Raw genomic sequence first — 15,402 nt, 5'->3', positions numbered from 1 at the left:
CCAGCACATAAATGAGCAGAAATGGGTTAATTTAAGTTATTAGAGCTAGTTAAAAACAATCCTAAGCTATTGGTCAAGCTTTCATAATTAATAATAAGTCTCCATGTGGTTATTTAGGAACTGACTGGTGAGACAGAGAAAGACTTGCTACAAACACTACACTCAAACTACTTCCAGCATCAGCTAGTTTAGATCCAGGGGTTCTAACTACATCACCATGAGTGTCAGCCCTCATCCTCCTGCATCAGTTAGTTCTAACTAGTCTCTTGCTGCTTAGAATGTGGGTCCCTGGTTTACCCCTCAGATGCTTTGAGCTTTAATTCTGACACTTAGAGTTTGCTTACCACACTATAGATGTTCATTATTAGATGGGATGGTGTGGTTGGGGTGGGGTACACTTAGTATAGGGTGGGAGCTACAACGGTAACTCATTTCTTTTTCTCCTTGTTATTTTTCTCTCCAATAAAAGTTGCATAATGTTCTTCGAGAAATAATGAAGCTTTAAGGTTTTGGTTGGGTTGAAAATGACAAGATGTCGCTTAAGCTGCTGTCACCTTACTGTTTTTCTCTTGACAATTAAAAATATAATGCTATGGGTCAAGAGTAGGTAATGCTGGCCACTAAATGAAAACTCCTCATACCTCGCTATACTATGGAGGGAAGTAAGTCTAGGAAATGCAGGTGATTGTCTTGCTTTCTAAGGTTGCAGCCCAGAACGGAGAGGCACATCCAGGAGAAAAGCCTCGGTGACCTCACACTGGGCAAGCACAGTCTTATCTGGATTTTTCCCATGATGTCATTCCATACTAGTTATTTTTAAGCACATGGAATGAAAACATCTCTTTCTTGGCTGCTAGTGTTCTCGCTCACCTCAGTTGCTATTTTAGCAATTGTCCTAGAAATGGCCAGTGCTGTGATCTCATGGGTGCCGGAAGGACAGAGAAGAGAGACCAGAGGCACAGGACTGATGACATGGGAAGGCGGCGGAGCCTCCCAGCAGGCTGCTTGCAGACAGAGGCAAACTGGTGAAAACATTGGCTTGTGCTGGGTTTTTAAATGGCTGCTTATAAAAACACAGAATTCCATACCATTCTCACCAACTTGCTTGTTTTTCTGCATGTTGCTTTCAGCTAATTTCTGAAAGATCCAATATTATCAGTTTCAAGGAGAAGTCGCTGTGATGAACAGCTGAGGATCCCACTGTTTAGGCTTACCGTGTGTTCTCTAGAGTCCCTTCCTCAAGGGTTCTAATCTTCCCTTCAACCGAAAGGCTTGGGTCTATGAGCTGAATCATTCATTAGATAAGGATTTGGGTCTAGCTCTCAGATCTGGAATTTGTTACATTGATTAGAAATTGGGCACTCAGGGTCCACAGCCATGTCTGATCTACCACTTGTCTTTGTAGGACTGTGAACTAACTATAGCTTGTATCTGTTAAGTGGTTGGGGAAGCCAGAAGGAAAATTGGGTGGCAAATGAAATTTTTATGAACAATATTCATAAAGTTTTATTGGAGAACTTGGTATGTTTGGCCTATGTGATTTCATGACTCCATAGCCAAACATGCTACAGAGTTTGGGGCTATATCCATGATATATCTATAATGCAACAGGGTTTGAATATCATGCATATTACTATGCTATAAGATATTTTATTGATACTTACTGCTCTTATGTCATGAGCAGAAAACATGATAAAATGGAATCTGTGTGTAAAAATATCTTTAAGGCATGACAAAGTATGTATGAGAAACTCATTAGATCTTCAGGTATGACCTTGTCATGTCTTCAGGTTATTAGGCCAAATTGGCCATTAGCGATTTTCTGCTCTATCCTTCTAGTTTGGGTTGGATAGAGGTTTCAGTGTCTTCTACTCCTCTGTAGCTGGATATAAGATGACTCCAAGGACATTAATTCTGAAAATTACCACCAGTTTTATTTATTACAGGATTTATTGTACTTTTTTTTAGCAAATGAAATAATGTAAGACTCTATTAATTATGTAAGGACATTAGCTTCCAAGTGGCTCATTTGCCAGTCAAGCAAGCAAGAAAATTCATATACTGATGATGAATTAATTAAATCATGTTTGATCTTAGCAGTTAAAGGAAGGTTTCTTGAGAAATAAACTTAAGATTACTGGCATTTTAGCAGGAAGAGTTGGGTTTTTTTTTGTTTGTTTGTTTAAGAGTTCAGAACACTGAGAACATCAATAGTCAATCTACACAGCAGAAAAAAACAACGACATCTTGAATTTTGCAGGCAAATGGATGGAGCTAGGAAACATTATTTTGAGTGAGGTAACCCAGACACAGAAAGACAATTATTACATGTACTCACTCATAGGTGGTTTTTAAACACAAAACAAAGAAAACCAGCCTACAAACCACAATCCCAGAGAATTTAGACAACAATGAGGACTCTAAGAGAGACTTACATAGATCTAATCTACATGGGAAGTAGAAAAAGACACTTCTCCTGAGTAAATTGGGAGCACTGGGACCTTGGGGGAGGATTGAAGGGGGAGAGGAGAGGCAGGAAGGGGAGCAGAGAAAAATGTAGAGCTCAATAAAAATCAATAAAAATAATAATTTTGAAAAGTCAATTTAAAAACAAGGCAAGTGATTTTGAGTGGTTTTCTTTGGCTCTGGACGAGTTGACAAATGTTTATGATACCGTTCAATTGTTTCCTCAGTGAGTCAATTCCTGACTGGTTTGAAATGACTAAAGATAACAGTTTCTGGACCATCTGTAGTTCAGTATGCAGGTCAGCCTATGCTCAGAGAAGGTGAGAAACCACTAATTCAATCCTACCAAATAGAATCCGCTGTGGTGTGCTGCAGCAGAGACTAGTTAAAATACGCATGGAGACGAAAGTCTTAGGCAAGTTTATAATGCATATGAAAGCCCCAAACATTTAAAGTTTCTTTGGTGAATTATCCTTCAATAGGTACTCTGCAGAAAATATTAGTTTGTCATTTGCTATCAAACCAGGAAAGGCAGCAAAACTCCATATTGTAGGCTCCCCTACTGGCAATTTAATGAATTTTTTCGTCAAAAATACAGACATCTGTAAATATTTTTGTTGCTGAGAATCTCTCCCTTGGGAGATGTAAACAATGTCTACTTCTCCTCTTTCAATCCCTACAATAAAGCAAGGTGCAATTCCACCAAAGTTCATCTTGGGAAACCTGCTAGTTCCATTAGGCATGCATGGGTGAGTGATTAAGGTCAGAAGCTTAGGTGACTGTAGAGCAGCCATAGTGGAAGGTCTACAGCCAGCATGGATGATGGCTCCCCAATGGCTGTGCAGATGACTCTCACCTCCCCCAATCCTTCTCCACGTAAATCTTCTTACTAGCCCATCCCAGAGACCATGAAGTCATGCACAATTAGAGCAGAATTATATGTAATTGGTTGGGAGGAGTGGCTGGATACCCAGATGAGGGTCCCTCCCTGCTTTCTCCTTCCAGGTCAAAAGCCAGTAAAGCCAGCTGTGATGATCATCAGCCAGCATAGTCAAAGTCTGAAGATGGCTATAGCGTCTCATAGGATTATACTGAAGCTGTGGAAGCTAGTGATGCTGTAGCCATGGAGACATCACAGCACAGTACATTCCTGACGTATCTGTGGTGATGCTGGTGTGGACAAACCTGCTGTATTAAAGCAGATTACACACAGTTATGAACAGTGCATACATAACATGTGTTTGTGCCAACACATGGTATCAAGCAGTCAGAAAAAAATATTTAAAACAGCATAATAACATACAGAATCCAGACTCTCTGTGTATTTTCCATTTTTACATGCTTTATTTTTTGTTATTTTATTCATTTTTACAGACTTTATTATTTTTAAACTTTTTTTATTCTGTGATCATATAAACTCTCCTTTCTCTACCCTGCATATATATGTTTTAAACATGCTCTAACCTGTTTATAGGGTTTTTTTTTTCCAATCTGGATCTGTCTTTACTGAACATTTGTATTGTATTTTGATCACATGAATCTTAAATTGTTATGTTAGCCGTCGGCACTACTCAATTTAGTGAACGCCACTAGCACATGGTGGTTGGCAGCTAACTCCATCCCACAGGCAGCTGCTGGGAGACACATTCTGTACTTCACCAGCACGAGAAACACAAGATTAGGAGGCTGCCTTTATCTCTGCTTGTATGTGTTTAGAACCGTTGTAAAGCTTTCTCAGGAGTTATGTGGATGTAGGTGTCTCACATTGGAATGCCATCTGTTGGTGAACTTTTTCTGTGTCCTGGCAGTCAGCTCTTTCCCAGTAACCGCTCCCAAATAACCACACAGAAACTTAATATTAGTTATAAGTATTTGTCCGATAGCTTAGACTTGCTTATAGCAAGCTCTTTTAATTTGAATTAACCCGTTTTTATTAAGCTATGTGTTGCCCGAGGCTTGCTTACCTCACATATGTACTTCCCATCCTCCCTTAGCTCCACCCTTCTTCTCTCAGCCCCCCCAAACTGCATAGCCATTGACTAATAAGCTTTTTATTAACAGTGAGGGTAATACATCTTCACAGTGTGCAGAAGGATTATTCCACAGCACTCACCAGACTATATTTACTACAAGGAAATTATACTCAGTTCATAGCACTATACTTTTTCATTTCATCTGTGAACGCTTATTGAAGTTTTGTTATCTCTCTTATGTAATTACCTCTGGAAAATCTCCTTTTGGCCTCTTGATGTACAAAGGGCAAGATATTCCTATATCTATCTTTATAGGGAAAGTTTGGCAAACCTCAGCAGAGGCCTAGCAGCATGTCCGTGGGTAGCCCATGATAGGGATACTTGGACTGTAAATTTAAATGTTCTCATGATTGCCTCCCCTCCGGTGTGCTCTTCTATTAATGTATTTCGTTTCGTTAGTAATCAACACCCCAAATTGCCTGTGCTATGCTAGGCCCACATAGTCTCACTAAGTCCTCAATGGCAGCACTAGTCCACAGGACAGCCTTCGTGGAACTGCTCAGCAATGCTGATATCGTCATCACCAATGAACATCTTGATGCTTTCATAAGACAAGTGTCTGCCAGCTACACTGGGTGGGTCTGGATTATAGGACAATAAATTCAGGTAGCGCATTTTGACTAGGCTCCAACAACCTTGTGTACCTAAGAAGAATTAGACAGATTCCTCATGCTTTACCATGGTCAGAGGTATCTCTGTTTCAGTAAACATGAGCCATGGTTATGAGCTGCCAGAAAACCATTAAAACCAAACCTAGTTGCAGGAGATATAGCTTCAAATCCAGACTGCATTAACTTCATGCATTTTGTTACATTCAATAAAATCCAGTCTGTTCTATATTCTATTCATTTTTTTTGTTGATCTGATATCTCAAGGAGAAACCCTCACATTTATTTTTCAGATTCTGCCATTGTAAATTTAATATATACTATATTAAAATTATCTTAGTTTCTTGGTCACTTTGTACTTGCCTACAATAGGATGTGCTCAGATCTTGGGGTAGTTTGGTTTGAAAGTGATGTCCTGAAAAATTTCAGAAATTTGAACATTTGGTCCCCAACTGAAGTTGTTGGGAGGTTTGGAAGATGTAGCCTGTTAGAAGAAGTATGTTGCTGGAGGTAGACCAGAGAGTTTAAAGACCCGTATCTCTCAAGTTTGTTGTCTCTGTTCTGTGCTTGTGGTTCAAGAGCTTGTCATCCTTAAGCTTCCTGCTCCTGCCACCATGCTTACTGCCTGCTGCCTCTGCTCGGCCCTTCATCGACATTAATCCTCTTGAACCATAAGCCCAAATAAACTCTTTCTTCTATAACTCACTGTAGTTGCAATGTTTTATCACAGCAATAGAAAAGAAACTAATACAGATCAGGTACAAAGTATGGGTGTTGCAGCAAAAGGAACCAATGAGAAAGGTCTTGAGGAGATATTTCATAGCAAAGGCTCTGCCTCATTGCTCAAGTTTAAGGGAGGCCACGATCTTTAGAAATACAAGAAACTTTGGCTGGCAAGGGAGGATCCTGGGCCCACTCTGAACCTATCTAGATATCTTCATCCTAATCCTAAGGTACTTTATATTTTCCATCTGATGCTGGAAGCCATCACTTGTGAAAGCTGAGAACTTGTGGATTTGACCTCAGTTCTAATTCTGGAATCGGCACCCTTAACTTTGGTGACTTATTTTCAGGAAGAAAATAAAAAAATAAAAAAAAAATCTCTTAGGACAAACTTGAAGTTTTCTGACTTTCAATGGTTTTAACTGAGAATCTACAGACATGAACTTGTCTCCAGTAATTGTTCCCTGCATTCAAGAGAGGCCAGTCCTTGTTGTTGTCATCTATTATGATGCTATTGTCAGGGGCAGTAGGCCCATGGTCCTTAAAAGCCCTTGTTTTAGTAAGAATTATACCCAGCTGAAGGTGCTAATGCCATTAACTGTGTGCTGCTCTATGCCATGGGTCATTAGAACCCTGGTGATCAGTGACAGGTGCTCTGCTCTACTCAGCAAAGCTAGGAGGCAACAAAACAATTTCCCAGATTCCCCTGCTAAAGGAGTTGAGTGATGTGTTTCCTTGGATGCATTCTGGTATAAGTATCTATGTAGGTCAGGGCCTAATTAAGACTGAAAACAGGGTCTGGCCTCAATTGGTAAAATGACTTCGAGGCAAGCATGAGGATCTGCTGTGAGCTTAAGAATGTATGTGAAAAGCCAAGACATGTCGTCCACAGTTGTAGCCATAGCCCTAGGAAGGCTGAGAAAGGCAGATCCCTGGGGATTGATGGCCAGCGAGCCTAGCCGAATCAGTGAGACCCAGGGGCCAGTGAGAGGTCCTGTAGCAATAGGCGAAGTAGATGCCTCCTGAGGAAAGACACCCTGGGTTAACCTCTAGCTTCTGCATGCTTCCACTTACATGTACATACACGCACACAGAGGAGGGTGAGATTCTTTTAATATAGGCCATCAAGGTAAGCAATTATTAGCTTAAGAATATGGAATCCCAGAAGTAGCAACTGCAGGTAGCGGTTACATTACCAAATATTTTGAACACAAGGAATAACATAGGAATTTTTTTTAAGCTTTTAAGTTTGGGGAAAGTTACCTGGCTATCCAAAATACAGACCTCTGAGATGGAGCTTCCTCATCTAGCACTCTTGTTACCTTTGAACCTGTAGGAAGGGCCCCACTGATCTGGGTTCTGCACCCCCAAGAGAAGAACATCAGACAGCTGATAGTTCTGAGGGGTGTTCCTGTTGTAAATTTATAAACCAGAGTCCACTTCTATGACTTTACCCACTGGCGCTGCCAAGGTGGAGAAGTGTATCACAGCACAGACAATGACAAGCAAAGCAGAAGACATGGCTCTCTCTTTAGAGGCTGTGTCTTCCCTGGATGAGGGATTCCCCTCTGTATGCTATGAATATGTTTTATCCCTATGGTTAATAAAGAAGATTCTTTGGCCTATGGCAGGGCAGAATATAGGTAGGAGGGAAAACTAAATTGAATACAGGAAGATAGAAGGTGGAGTCAGGCAGACGTCATGTACCTGCCAAAGGAGAAAGATGCTAGAACCTTGCTGGTAAGCCACAGCTTCAGGGTGATACATAGATTAATAGAAATTGGCTAATTTAAGATATAAGAGCTAGCTAGGAATATTCAGCAGAACAGTGTTGTAATTAATACAGTCTTTGTGTGATTATTCGGGTCTGGGTGGCCGGGAAACGAAAAGCAGTCCCTATGTACCTTCCCTCTTCCTCATCACTGTCTGTTAGAAAAGGCAGACTTGGAAGGATCTGTCTGAGCTGTGCCGGGGCTTACATGGTCATCCCGCCCACCCCACAGCTTCTCACAAAGGCAATTTAGAAGCAGAAGTCTGAAGCTGAGAACACAGCTTAAGTTCAGGCCCGCTAAGAAAGCCCACAGGAGTTTCATGTTTGCCACATTTTCACTTAGTAAATTTCTAAGCTAAGATCAGAGTCAGGACAGTCATTAGGAAGAGGAGGGAAGAACATGTCTTTTTCCCCAGCGAAGGAAACATTATTGCTTTCATTTTAAAGCAGGCCTCATGAGGCCAGTCGTTTATGCCATGAACTTCATTTATTTAACATATGTCAGGATGTACCTTCGAGGCTCATGGCATTGCTGCCTGGGGAGTCTCTAGATGGAAGAGCAAGCTCATTTAAAGAGAAGCTGAGTTTTTCTACTATACCAGAAGCAAATTTGTCTGAAGTCAACCACGGTCCTAGGCAATTTTGCGATACCACAGCCTGTACTTATTATCGGAAAACTATGTTACAGAGACCGGGAGGGGCAACAGAGGCAGACATAAGTTAAAAGTATGAAAACATCTTCCTGGCATTTAATCCATTTTCACAATCTTCCAGGGATTTGGGGGACAAGGAGGACTCAGAGTCCCCCTCCTCCGGCATTGGTTATATACAGGGAGATTAATTTTGTTGCTCGGTGAGTGGAATCTCTCTCCTTGCTTTGCCACCTTCTTCTGCCACACTTAGCATCTTTGAACCTTACTGAATTCACAGAGGAAGGAACTGGGCTGGGGTGGGGGGAGCTATAGCAGAAAATTTTACCATTCAAAACTTCTTGGGAACTTCAGGAGACGTGCTCCTGATTCTTCTGTAACGGAAAGAGAAAGTGAGGCGTTGAGAGGGAGAAGGGAGCTGGCTGCATTGGTCATATGGAGATGAACTGTTGTTCTCAATCTGTTCTAAGATGGCAGGGAGCAGGAACAGACCAATGGAGTCTACGACTGGGGTCTCGCCTAGCCTTAAGTATAGTTAACTAATGCCCCAGGGGAGAAAATATAGCAGAAAAGAGGAGCTTAAAAATAAGAAAGGAAATGTGATGGAAGAAGGTCATTGGCTAATAAAGGAACTGCCCTGGCCCATTTTATTGGTTGAAAGATAGGTGGGAGGAGTAGGCAGAACAGGACGCTGGGAGGAAGAGGAAGTGAGCTCAGAGACTCCACAGCTCTCTCGGGATCAGACGCCTCAGAGAGAGACGCCATGCCCCGCTCCCGGGATGAAGCTCTGACCCAGGATGGACTAGGCTAGAATCTCCCCGGTAAGCGCACCTTGGGGTGCTACACACAGATGATTAGAAATGGGCTAAATTAATATGTGAGAATTAGCCTAGAAGAGAATGGGCCAAGCAGTGTTTAAAAGAATACAGTGTCCGTGTAATTATTTCGGGGCATAAGCTAGCCGGGCAGGCGGCTGGGGTGTTGGGGACGCAGCCCCGCCGCCGCCCTTATTACTTCAGAAATGTCAGATTCAGTCTGGTCAGGAGGAGACGGCTGTTGGATCTAGTGTTGTTGGCCGAGGCTGAGACCAACTGTGTGTGCTGGGCAGGAAAGAGGTTTTTCCCACTCCCCTATCCTCTGCAGCAGCTCCCCTTTGTCAGTTTATTATGCTCTCTCGTTCTCTCTCTCTCTCTGTCTCTGTCTCTCTCTGTCTCTGTCTCTCGTTCTCTCTCTCTCTCTCTCTCTCTCTCTCTGTGTGTGTGAGAGAGACACACACACACACACACACTCATACACTCATATTTCTATGAGTATGAGAAGCAGATGTACAGTATGCTAACATTAATAAGACCCTATGTCTTATTTCTTGACATAGGGGCTTTAATTGGTCTGAAGATTGCTGATTAGGTTAGTCTGACTGTTCAGCAACCCCCAGAGATCCACACGTCTCTGTCTCCCTGGTGCTGGAATTGTAAGCGTGTACCATACGTTTCCCTTGTTCTGGAAATTGAATTCAGCTCCTCTTGCTTGCTCAGCAAACATTTGCTGATTCAGCTCTCTGAAAAAAAATGGGCGCCCAATTTCAGAAATGTAGAGGTTAAGTTCAGGGTACAGTGACAGGAGGGGTCAATGCTTAGTGGAAGATAGCCACCGGGTCCGCTTTTAGATATTACGTGACCATGGCACGGTGTTTTCACGTCACGTGAACCAGCCTCCCTTGACTCCTGACTGCGCATGTTCTGACAGCCATGGGAATGCCGGGAACTATTTCTATTCTTGCTGCGCAAATATTACTAATCCAAGTAGCCTGGACAGCTTCTATTGTTTGTCACTAAGAACTTGGATTACTAAAGATCAGACCCGTAAGCGTGTTTGTCACTTGGGACAGGTAGCAGAAATGCAGAGCATCATCCAACAGGCTCTTTGCTTTCACTGCTTCAGAGCCTTGCGTAGACCCTTTCCTCGCTGTTCACTCTGGAGCTCCTCGGTGTCTCTCTTGGTACTGGCGCTTCTAGATAAACGCGGGTAGGTAAACAAATAGAAACAGCGTGCAGATCTGGGTGAAAGTGAAATCTCCCTAGCGACCAGATGAGTCAGAACAGTTAGAACTCAGTGGAGGACCACTTCCTGGAATTTTAAAGGGCTTGCTTAGATTCAGTTGAACTCGTAGGTCAAGCGGAGAAACCTTGTGACACTTCCAATTCTCACATCTGCTACCACGATGTCTCTCTCCAGGGAAGATGGCTTTCTGACCATTCTTTGTGATGAATTGGAGTCTCAGGAATGAGCATTCTGACAGGTGAAGAGGTGGCAGGCTGGGAATGAACAGCACAGGAGGCAGAGTCTTGGGAAAATAGATTGTCGAACACTACTTTTTATGAATTCCCTTGTGAGTCAGACGGTGGTGGCGCAAGCCTTTAATCTCAGCACTCAGGAGGGAGAGTCTAGCAGATCTGAGTTCGAGGCCAGCCTGGTCTAGAGAGCGAGTTCCAGGATATTTTCTGAAGCTACAGAGAAATTCTGTCAAAAAAAAAAAAAAGAATAAAAGAACCCATTGTGTTACCAGAGCCATCTCAGGGGCATCAGGGGAAAATGGGGAAAGGGGTGCAGAGCTGTAGGCAAGTGACCCTGCCCAGTCCTCACTGTTAGGCTCCTAGATTTTTATATTGACATAAAAGTTCGACAGCAGATCTATTAGCTTTGATTTGAATCAATGAGACCTTGTAACTTTTGTAATTTCTCATGAGAATTACACTTCCAGTGAAGGATTATATAATTCCAGAATTTAGGGGCATAAATGATAATGAAAATTAGCTAATTTTCTGGTTAATGTAGAAATGATATGACTATATGTAAGGTTTATGTTTAGAAAAATTGATCAATTTATAAAAGTGGTTTATTAATTCGTGGTACTGGAAAGTTGAGGTTATCATTTCTAAATTGGAGTTTTAAGGTTCAAAGTGGGGAAAGCATACTAGCCGGCGTTTGACTTATTACTAGGACCTAAAATGATTGCTGTCAGGGACTTCTCTGATGGACACTCCAGTGGCTTTACTCAAATGTGATTGAGAGAAAAACCCTGAAGTCTGAGAAAGAAGATTCATTCATCTACCCAGGAGTTACCACCAGTCAACCAGACTGATGGGTACTGATAATTGTCAACCAAGGAGATGGGCCTCTGGCATACAGTGGGGAATTATCTTGATTTGGGAAGTGAGGTGTGAAGACCCACCCATCCCATCCTCTCTGGGAGCCTGGACCACATAGGTGGAAGCAGAGGGCTGAGGAGCAGCAGGCGTGCATCACCTCGGCTCCCTGATTGTGGGTGCAGTGATGCCGACTGTCCAGGCTCCTGCTTCTTTGGCTTCCCCGCCTCGGGAGACTGTACTCTTGAACTGTGAACCGGAACAAACTCTTGTTTTTTTTTTCCCCATAAGTCGCTTCTGCCAGAGCACTTTATCATAGCAACAGGAAAAGGAGTTTAGACAGGCAGGGATGAAAATACAAGCAAGAACCATGATTCCAACAGCCAGGAGCAAGAGCAGTGACTCTATTGAACTTTGGTTTACTGCTCACTCCGGTGAGGGAACTTTATTTATTTACTTATTCTGTATACAATATTCTGTCTGTGTGTATGTCTGCAGGCCAGAAGAGGGCACCAGACCTCATCTCAGGACATCTGGAAGAGCAGGCAATGCTCTTAACCACTGAGCCATCTCTCCAGTCCCTGAGGGAACTTTATATGCAGTAGCTATTGATCTTCAGAATGAGGTAGAATAGCACCCTCATTTCCCAAGTTCATAGCAACCTGCTCCAGGCCACACAGTAAGTGGCCGAACGGTGATACTAACTGGTGATGTTGATGGTGATGACACTCTCGAGAACTCACCTTGAAACAGGCTTTTCTGTTAGCAGAATGAATTAAAACCAAAAACGCCATACATAAAAGATGTGTGAGCACCTCTATTACTGCTTTTCGTCCTTGGCATGGGGAAACTTGGATCGAAAATTGTATTCAAAAGCAATACTTTTTAAAATAAAAACTCAAAGTTCCTTCCCCATATCCACTATAGGCACAATGACTTTTACTTATTTGTTATTTTTATTTGTATGTATGAGTTTGTGTGCACCACGTGTTCAGGATCCCATGCAGGCCGTTGGAGGGCGCTGGATTTCCTGAACCTGGAGTTGTAGTTATGAGATGCTGTGTGGGGTGACAGAAACCAAACACTGGGCCTCCACAAGAGTAGCAAGCACTATTAGTTACGGAGCTGTCTTTCTGGGTGACTCAAAACTCTAAAAAGCTACATTGTACTTATCTGCTATAAGACTTATTGTCGTATATTGATAACTTAGGATACAAGGAATGGATGCAGTGGTAATTAAAATAGTTCTGTATTATTAGGAGTCTATAAATACTAGCCCATCTTAGTATTGTAAGAGTTCACATTTTCTTAAGCATTTCCCTGTTTTTACATTACTTTTATTTTATATTATACTGTATTATATGAGACAACTTCGTATGCACTACAGGCTGGCTTCACACTCATAATAGTGTGTGCCACAAATGCCTGGCCTTAATTATATATAATTTTAAAAATTAGCATGTTTTCTTGAAGTTTTACCATATGTAACCAAGAACAAACTGAATTGAATAAGTAATTTGCTTTTGTCCTTAAAAATATTATCCTAACTATACTACCTATCTAACTCACATATACTATTACTTTCTGTGTTCATTTTACTGTGCAAGACATCAGAGATAGGCTGATGACCCACACCTGGTCCCTGTTTTCAGATACTGATATTCCAATGGGTTACCATTTACGTGGATGATTCAGTAGTGCGGAGAGAGCAATTTGACCCATTGTTTCATCTCCAGGGACATCTAGAAAAAAAATCCTTTTGCCAAAGGGCTTGCACAGAAAAGTTTACAGCAACATTATTTATAACAGCTTGAACTGAAATTGACCAGCAGGTCTAGCAAGAACATAATGAGTTTGTGATGTACTCGTACATATAAAAAGTAATAAAAATGATGTAAATTGCACGGGTGAGCCCCAGGAACATCAGGCCTGTGCCAAGACAAAGAAGCCAGATAGCCCATGTTTACCAAAGTGATGTAACATGTATTTGTTCTTATCTGCAGGGAAGGAAATAAGAACACAGGCTGCCTGGGGCTAGCGGTGAACCTTAGGAGGAGCAGGAGGAGGCCTTCTGAAGAGCGCAGATGATGAAGGCTTTATGTCTTTACTAGGAAAAGGGCATGCGGATAGAACACAGGGCATATGTTGCCAAGGATCCTCAAACTGAACTTAAGATCTAGGCATTTATTGCATATAAATTCTACCACAGCAAATGCTAAGGATTTTGTGTTTTTATACTATTATAAATTATTTTTAATAATTTTATCTTCCAGATATTTATATTTACATATAACAATACATTTGATTTTAAGTAGTGGCTCTGCATTTTCTAACACTGGTAAATTCACAATCAATTCTAGTTGTTTATACACACACACACACACACACACACACACACACACACACGGTTCTAAGCACATGTACCCCTCATCTGGGTCCATCTTGGAGGCTGCTTGCTAGAAGCTTCTGGCACACACACACACACACACACACACACACACACACACACAGAGCAAGAGATGATAGATAGATAGATAGATAGATAGATAGATAGATAGAATCATTTCTGTTGTTGCAATTAAACATTTTGATCAAAAGTAACTTAGGTGAGAAAAGAATTGATTCTGCTTACAGTTCTAGACCCTAATTCATCACTGTGTGGATGTCCAGATTGGAATTTAAAGTATCATGCTCACAGCCAAGAGCAGAGAGAGAATAAATACATGAATATTATCTTCCCTGTGTAGTTCTCAGCTAGTCCTTTCTATTCTTAAACAATCTAGAGCCCAGCCTATGAAATGGTGCAGCTCACATTCAGAGTGGATCTTCCCATCTCAATTAACAGTAAGACAACCCCCATGTGCACAGGTCAACCTGATCAAGATATTTTCCCATGAAGACTCTGTTCCCAGTGGATTCTGGTTGTGTCAAGTTGATTGTAGCAACCTCTGTCTTGCCAGCCAGATACCAAATCATAACACAGAGACTTATTATCAATTATGAAAACTCAGTCTATAACTTAGGTTTCTTTCTAACTAATTCTTATAACTTAAATTAAACCATTTCTAGTAACCTGTCACGTGGCTCATGGCTGTTACCTCTCCTCCTGCATGTTCTGCTTCCTCTGCGTCTGGCTGGAGATTCCCTTTCTTCATCCATATGACCTCTCTACCTCAAAAATCCTGCCTTGCTATTGGCTATTCAACTTTTTATTAAACCAATTCAAATGACACATCTTCACAGCGTGCAGAAAGACTGTTCCACCCAGTTGCCTGTTAAAACTAATGAGCTAGGGAAGAGAGAGGGGGGCAGCAGGGTGGGAGAGAGTGAGAGAGAATATAGCAAGTTCGTTTATAGAAAATTCATGTAGGTCTGGTGGTCTATGTAATTCAGTGGCAGAGTATTTGTCTTGTATATTTGCAGCCTTCAGTTACTTTCCCAGCACTGCCACACATGATTTTAAACAGATACAAAGATATAGCTTAATACTTTAAAAATGTTCTTATGTGATGTTTAATTTCACTCAAAATAAGAATTGTTTAAGTCAAAAATCTATTGAGATTCCACTTCCACCCATAGGATAGGGAAAGATAAAACACAAACTTATAACTCACTGTGCTGCTGAAGATTCTGGAAAACAGACCCCACATTCTGTCAGGGAGGACAGACGTTGATAAAGCCTCTCAGAAGGGTAATTTGGCAGTGACTGTCAAAAGTAAAAATATACACATCCCTCTGATGCAGTAATCCCACTTCCAGGAATGATTCTAAGTATATTCTGGCATGTGTACAAAATGATGTCTGTATGAAAGTCTTCACTACAACGACAACTTGTAATAGTAAACCATTAAAGATGATCTGAATTTCCATCAACAGGGAATGTTTAAATAAATTATGATAGTATATAATAGACTTTTATGTATTTCTTTAAGAAGGGCAAAGTAGGCCTGCTTTACACTGAGTTAGAATATTTTCAGCAATGTTCACTGAAAGATAAAGGAACAA

The sequence above is a fragment of the Microtus oregoni genome, unplaced genomic scaffold, assembly GCF_018167655.1.
Source record: "Microtus oregoni isolate MIOR12 unplaced genomic scaffold, Mior012 000042F_ref0000377, whole genome shotgun sequence".
Lineage (NCBI taxonomy): Eukaryota > Metazoa > Chordata > Mammalia > Rodentia > Cricetidae > Microtus > Microtus oregoni.
Note: the sequence above shows the minus strand (reverse complement) of the source record.